Below are 7,971 nucleotides of genomic sequence, written 5' to 3'. Positions count from 1 at the left end.
CTGATGCCTTCCCTGCTCCAGGCCCTAACAAAAGACCACGTGGTATTACAATGGGCTGCCAAAGCGGCAATGAGGTCTGGAGGACTTTTCCTGAGTGCCCTAGATGCAAGAACCACCATTTAGGGGAATGTCAGGCAAGAGCCTGCTTTTTGTGCGGAGTAGTGGGACATTTGAGAAAAGATTGGCCGAGAGCAAGGAAGGAAGAGCCAAGAAAAGCGGACAGCTCAGCCCCAGCTCGAGTGTTCGCATTGACTCAGGCAGAAGCTGAGGCTTGTCCCTCAGTAGTTACAGGTCAGCTTTTTAGTGTTGGAACTCCTTCTACTGTTTTGATTGATTCTGATTCTACGCATTCTTTTGTTGCTAGTAGAATTATTGATAGACTATGTAGACCATGTGATTACTATGTTGTGGGATTCGGAATCTTGTTACCCACTTGGAATTAGTAGTATCTAAGAGGTGGATCAAATCATTGTTAGTGATAGTGGAAGGCAGAGAGTTATCAGTTGATTTGATAGAGTTGGTTATGACCAACATTGACATAATTTTGGGTATGGATTGGTTGGTGAAGTATGAGGCAACTATAGATTGCAGAAGGAAAATGGTAACCTTTGAGCCTGAAGGTGAGGATTATTTTGTGTTTGTTGGCACTGTCCATGGACCCCGTATACCCATGATATCTATTTTGAGAGCTAGAGATCTATTGCAAGGAGGTTGCATAGGATTCTTAGCTAGTGTGATTGATACCACTCTAGTCATGCCAGTGAGACCAGAGGAGATCAGACTAGTCTGTGAATTTTCGGATGTGTTTCCAGAAGATTTTCCAGGGTTGCCACCACAAAGAGAGATTGAATTTGTGATTGAACTGGCACCAGAGATGAAGCCAGTGTCTAGAGCACCTTACAGAATGGCCCCAACAGAATTAAAAGAACTGAAGGTACAATTGCAGGAGTTGTTGGATTTGGGTTTGATTAGACCTAGTTTTTCATCATGGGGTGCACCAGTTCTATTTGTGAAGAAGAAGGATGGTTCTCTAAGGATGTGTATTGATTATAGAGAACTGAATAAGTTAACAATTAAGAACAAGTATCCTCTGCCAAGGATAGATGATTTGTTTGGCCAGTTGCAGGGTAAAAGGGTATTCTCAAAGATAGACCTTTGATCTGGTTATCATCAGTTGAGGGTCAAGAAGGGAGATATACTTAAGACTGCCTTTCACACTAGATATGGGCATTATGAGTTCTTAGTCATGTCCTTTGGGTTGACTAATGCCCCAGCTGCTTTTATGGATTTGATGAATATAATGTTAAAGGATTGTTTGGACCAGTTTGTGATCGTCTTCATTGATGATATTTTGGTTTATTCTCAGTCAGAGTCAGAACATGAGTAGCATCTGAGGTTAGTTCTATAGAGATTGAGGGAACACATATTGTTTGTAAAATTCAAGAAGTGTGAATTCTTGTTATCTCATGTAACTTTCCTTGGGCACATTGTCAATAAGGAGGAGATTAAGGTGGACCCAGCCAAGATTGAGGCGGTTAGGGATTGGCCAAGGCCAAAGAATGCTTCAGAGGTTAAGAGCTTCCTTGGGTTGGCAGGTTATTACAAGCGTTTCGTGGAAGGGTTCTCGAAGATTGCCACCTCATTGACTGAACTGGCACGTAAGAATCAGAAGCTTGTGTGGTCAGACAAGTGTGAGAACAACTTCCAAGAATTGAAGCAAAGGTTGATTACAGCTCCAATTCTGAGTCTTCCAACAGATCAAGAGAAGTTTGTGATATACTGTGATGCCTCACATCAGGGTTTGGGTTGTGTTCTTATGCAGTCAGGGAAGGTGATTACTTATGCCTCACATCAGTTGAACGAGTATGAACAGAGATATCCCACTCATGATTTAGAATTGGCAGCAATGGTATTTGCATTAAAGGTATGGAGACATTATCTTTATGGAGAGAAGTGTGAGATTTATATTGACCACAAGAGCCTGAAGTACTTTTTCACACAGAAAGACCTGAATATGAGACAAAGGTGTTGGCTGGAGTTAGTGAAGGATTATGATTGTGAAATTCTGTATCATTCAGGAAAGGCCAACGTGGTAGCAGATGCTTTAAGCTGGAAAGGTCCGGGACAGATTTTCGGTGCGAGGCTGATATCCAGAGAGTTAGTAGAGGATATGACCAGGGCTGGCATAGAATTATTGGTAGGACAGTTGGCCAATATTACGTTATATTCTACGCTGTTGGAAAGAATAAAGGAAGGACAGTTGGGTGATCCACAACTAACCAAGATCAGAGAATATGTTCTAGATGGAGTATCTAGATATTATACAGTATCAGATATGAGTTTGTTGAGATACAAGGGTCGGATATGTGTTCTGATGGACACTGTTATGAGACAGGAGATTCTGGATGAATCTCATACCACTCCTTACTCTTTGCATCCAGGCACTATGAAGATGTATCAGGATGTGAGATCGCTATATTGGTGGCCTGGGATGAAGAGGGATATGTGGCTAAGTGCTTAACATGTCAATAAGTCAAGGCTGAGCATTAGAGGCCAGCAGGGCTATTGCAGCCTCTGGACATCTCTGAGTGAAAATGGGAGGACACCACGATGGATTTTGTGGTGGGGTTACCCAGAACTGTGGGTAAACATGATTCGGTGTGGGTTATTGTGGATCAATACACCATGTTAGCTCACTTCTTACTAGTGAGGACAGCTTATATAGTTGACCAGTACGTAGATCTCTATGTGAAAGAGATTGTGCGCCTTCATGGGGCACCGAGGTCGATTGTGTCAGATCGGGACCCCACATTCACTTCTAAGTTCTGGGGAAGTTTGCAGAGGGCCATGGGTACACAGTTGACGTTCAATACTGCTTATCATCCTTAGACAAATGGACAATCTGAGAGGATGATCCAGATGTTAGAGGACATGCTGCGAGCATGTGTGCTAGACTTTGGTGGGTCATGAAGTAAGTATCTACCTTTGATTGAGTTTTCCTACAACAACAGCTATCAGTCGACCATTGGGGTGGCTCCTTATGAGATGTTGTATGGTAGGAAATGCAGATCTCATATTCATTGGGATGGGACAGGAGAAAGGAGATACTTGGGTCCTGAAGCAGTTCAGAGGACCAATGAGGCCATTGAGAATATTAGAGCTCAGATGCTCGCTTGTCAAAGCAGACAGAAAAGTTATGTTGATCCCAAACGCAAGAATGTGGAGTTCCAAGTGGGAGACTGCGTCTTCCTTAGAGTCTCTCCATGGAAAGGGGTGAGAAAATTTAGGAAGAAAGGCAAGCTGAGCCCTAGATTCGTAGGTCAATTTGAGATCCTGGAGAGGATTGGTTAGGTGGCCTATAGGTTGGCCTTACCACCGGCACTGTCGGCCGTGAATAATGTATTCCACATTTTAGCTCTTTGGAAATATGTGTCAGATGTGACTCATGTGTTATGTTATGAAGATCTGGAACTTGAGGCAGATCTCTTCTTTGAGGAATAGCTAGTCTAGATACTAGATAGAAAGGACAAGTTCCTGAGAAATAAAACTATACCTTTGGTTAAGGTATTATGGAGGAACAATAAGGTCGAGGAAGCGACCTGGGAGCTAGAGTCAAATATGCAGAATCAGTATCCCAAGCTGCTCAGGTAAATTTCAAGGACGAAATTTCTGTAAGGAGGGGATAGTTGTAATGTCCCAAATTCCCTAGTGTGGCTTAGTGCCTGGATTAGGGGGCTAGGAGGGCCATAATTGATTTAATGCATTATTATGTGATTATGTGCATTGTATTATTATATGACTATATTGGCATATACGTGGGTCGTTTCTTATAAGAAGGGCATTTTCGTAATTTTGGCCCATTGAGGGTGTATTTGTATATTTATGTGCATGTATGTGATATATGGGTGAGATCACATTATTATGTGATTACATTTGAGCTATTCGGCATGAGACGATCCTAGGAAGCAAGTTAGCATTTTGGTCATAACGGGGTTAATTATCGGGCTCAGAGTGAGCCTAGGGGTAATTTGGTGCTTAGTACATTACTGGGAATGATCGGGTAATAGGATATAATTTGGTAATTATTTGAGGATATTGGGAGTAACGAGAATTGGAGGACGTTAATTATGATTAATAGGGTAGGTAGAAATGACAAAATTTGCCCTTGGGTGGCTTTGAGGGTTTTAGATGGCCCTAGGAAAATTTTGGTAATTTTAGGCTATATTAGATAGTTTTGACTTGAGGAAGGTTGTAGAATAAACAGGGAAAAACAGAGTTTCTCTCCTTCTCTCCTGACTACTCACACACTCTCTCTCTCGGATGAATTTTTTAGGCAAAATTAGGAGATCAAGCTTAAGGTTTTGAGGCTTAAGGGTTTAGAAGTGTGTTACATCAATTAAGGGGATTCAATCTATATTTGAGGTAAGGATTCTAGCTTAACCTTTGAAGTTTTACTTTGTTTTTTTTATGGTTGTTTGTAAGCTTGATAGTTTGATTATGGACTTGAGTATTTGATGGTGTTTTGAAGCTTGGGTTTTATTGCTAGATGGGTGGTTATGTTGTGTTGGGGTTTGGTTTTGATATTGGAATTGTTGGGTTGTGTTTTTGGCTGAGTTTGAATTGAAGAAAATGTAGGGGAGCTGGGTTCGCGGGGTCAAGTCGCGACCGAGTACATGGGCGTCGTGACTTGAGTGAACCCCAGAGCCTTCATTGGGCTCTGTCTGGCAGGCACACTGCGATCTTCAAGGGCAAGTCACGGGCCGCCCCTGGGAGGCGCGTCATAGCCCTTGGGGGGTAGGTCGCGGCCTACTTGTCTGTTTTTGGCCAGGCTTAGTTTACTTAGTTTTAAGTGCGGGTTTTCGAACCTTAAGGCTCAGGATCGAATCTACTAACTGTTTTAGCAGGATTCGACGTCCTGAGGGCTAGGACTTGGTCCAGGAATCTTTTATTACTCATTTATTGATGGGATTTCATATTTGGTTATGATTAGGTTACCGCTAAGGCCTAAGGATAGGATCATTCTCAAGGGTCGTTCTTATCTTATTTTATGCTCAAGCTTGAGGTAAGAAAACTACACCCATTATGTGACATACATGATTATTGTTGAAGCATGTTGATTGCTCTATATTTGGATATCCATTGCATTATGAATGCTTGAATGCATTGTTTATCTAAGCAACGCACTGACTTATTAGTCAGAAACGACAATGGTGTTAAGTGCTGGTCGTGAAGCTCTGACTTATCAGTCAAGATCGGTAATAGTACTGAGCGTTGGTCGTATGGAATTGACTTATAAGTCAAGAGCGGCATTAGCGTTCTGACCAGAGGCCAAAATGATTAGATCTAATCAACATGAGCATTAAATGCTTCACCGACCAATTGGTCGAAGAAAACTGAAGCGCTTGGCTAGTCTATGGCAAGTTACTCTGTAGAGTCCAAGAACTTTACTTAGCTAGTTAGATAGTAGTAGTAATAGTAATAGCTAGTAGTAGTTATAGTATGTTTATTACTGTGGATTTTGGTTCAAGCCGGGACTTAGTTGAACACTTGTAGCAACACTTATAGATTTTATAAGTTTAACCTATAGTTTAAGAATATTAATTATAACATAAGGTTTGATTAATATAGTTGATTATAAAGATGATATTTATTATACTATAAGGTTTAGATAGACCCAATAAGATAATGACACTTGTCATGTGCATGTTTATTGAGAAATTAAGTATTTTTTAGGAATAGTTTATTAAGAGTAATATTTAAAAGTCCCAGACTCTGCCAGCAACTTTGAAATCGTTATAGGACTCAGTCAAAGTTGTTTACTCAATTCAAATTAGGCTGAAAAAGTGCAATTACATGTATAATATTTCAGCGTATGCTGATATATCGCAGCTCTAGGGGGCGATATATCGCCACTCGGGGAATATGAAAAACACGTAACTTCGCACGAACACTTCGACGAGCCTCAGGAACATAAGCCCAGGCGATATATCGCCTAGCATGGGCGATATATCGGCTCTAGGGCATGGTTTTTTAATGGTTTTGAAACCGAGCTCATTTTATTCCATAACCTCTTGATAAGCTCAGAATCTTTTGTCCGAGTCTTTAGTCTCTGCTGAACGAATATTCAAATGTTTTTCAATTAAAAAGTCATTATTTTTATTCAAGCTAAAAGAAGATCTTTTCATTCTTGAACTCTATAAATAGGACCTAGTACCCAGCCATTTATTTCATTCTTCAAGATGAGTTCAGAGCCTTCAAGCTGCTAGGTTTACTTTAGAGTGTTAAAAACTTGGGTTGGGGTTATAAAATTTATCATTTTAAGCTTATTAAATACTTGGGAAGTAAGGTTCATAGTGTGTATTTCGATTTTGAGGTGTAGTACGATCATAGTGCATTCAAAGGTATTCCTATTCCTAGTTCATTTATGTATGTTTCATTAGCTTTTATAGTTTTTCTTTACTCTATTCCTAACTCGTTGTTTTCATTCGTGGTTAGGCATCTAAGTTCTTTTGAACTTGAGGTTTCTTGTCGGTAAGTACCTTCTCGGTGGTTTAGTTCATTTCTTTTCATCTCTTCTTTTAGAAATACTCACCTTTGCATTAATGGTTTTTAGGAGTGTTCCAAAATCTCGTCCTTGTTCTCACATCCCGGTATTTGGTAAGGAAAATAGGATAGTTATTATATGCTTATATGATTATGCTATAGTATGTTTTTATATGTTATGATATATGTATGTTTTGGGGCTTATAGTTGCTTAATTAGCAAACCCCAACACTTTTATGTTTTTGGGGCTTATAGTTGTTTAGCTAGCAAACCTCATTGTATTTTGAGGCTTATAGTTGCTTAGTTAGCAAACCCCAATAGTTACCATGTACATGGGTTAGAATTATGATATATGTTTATAGTATATGTTATATGTTTATGCTTATGCTTCATGTTTGTAGTAGATTTTTCTTGCTGGGCATTAGGCTCATTCCTTTGTTTTATATGTGCAGGGAAATAGTTATGGTGGCGATAAGGTTCTTGGCAGCTTGGGATTGTGTATTGAGGGAGAACGGATTCAGTGGACTGCGTGAACGATTCAAGGATGAAGTTGTTTGCTAGTCATTTCAATTATGCTTTATATGTATTTTTTCGCACTTTGTTTTGTAATGAATTTTAAGATTTAAGTTATGTTTTATTTTCAAACAATGGGATCCCATATCATACCAGAATTTTATGTATTTCAACCTTTGCCTTACAGTTTTTTTTATAAAGTTATGAATGTTTCACATGTATATTTTCTTAAGAATAGTGTCTATGTATAAGTAGTATTAATGGTCCAAAGTCTAGAATAAGTTGGGTCATTACATACTCTGAGCCAGGGCTAAAAGGCTTAGGTGAATTGATGGTCACATGGCTTAGGGTGTAGGACCCCATGATGTCTTATTAGTCATCTATTCAGGGCGCAGGACCCCAAATGACTTATTAGTCATTAATCTAGGGCGCAGGACCCTAGATTGACTTAACAGTCATCATCTGATTAGGGCTACGAACCCCAGAATGATTTCATGATCATTTATTAATACGTGTATACTTGCATTAATAACTTTTCTTGATGAGCCTTGGCTCACGGGTGTTATGTAGTGCAGGTAAAGGGAAAGAAAAGCTTACCAAGCCTTGGATGGAAAGCTTAGGTAGCAACGTGTACATATGCGGCCGCTTGACCACCACAACCAAGGTGTTTCTCAGGGAAACTAGGGTTTAACCCTATTTTTTCCACTTAGGTCGGCGGATTGTAACTTTTGAACTGTAATGACCATTTTGGATTGTACACAACTTTGTAAACACTTTTATGGGATCCCATGCACAGTTTAATGTTTTAAATAAAATATATTCATTCCTTTTGACCGAGATTTTAATCCTGCCCCGTTAATAATACTTAGATGCACCTTTATGGCCTCATGACTCATTTAGCGAGTTAAGCACTAT

Source organism: Humulus lupulus, chromosome 6 (assembly GCF_963169125.1).
Source record: "Humulus lupulus chromosome 6, drHumLupu1.1, whole genome shotgun sequence".
Classification (NCBI taxonomy): domain Eukaryota; kingdom Viridiplantae; phylum Streptophyta; class Magnoliopsida; order Rosales; family Cannabaceae; genus Humulus; species Humulus lupulus.
Note: the sequence above shows the minus strand (reverse complement) of the source record.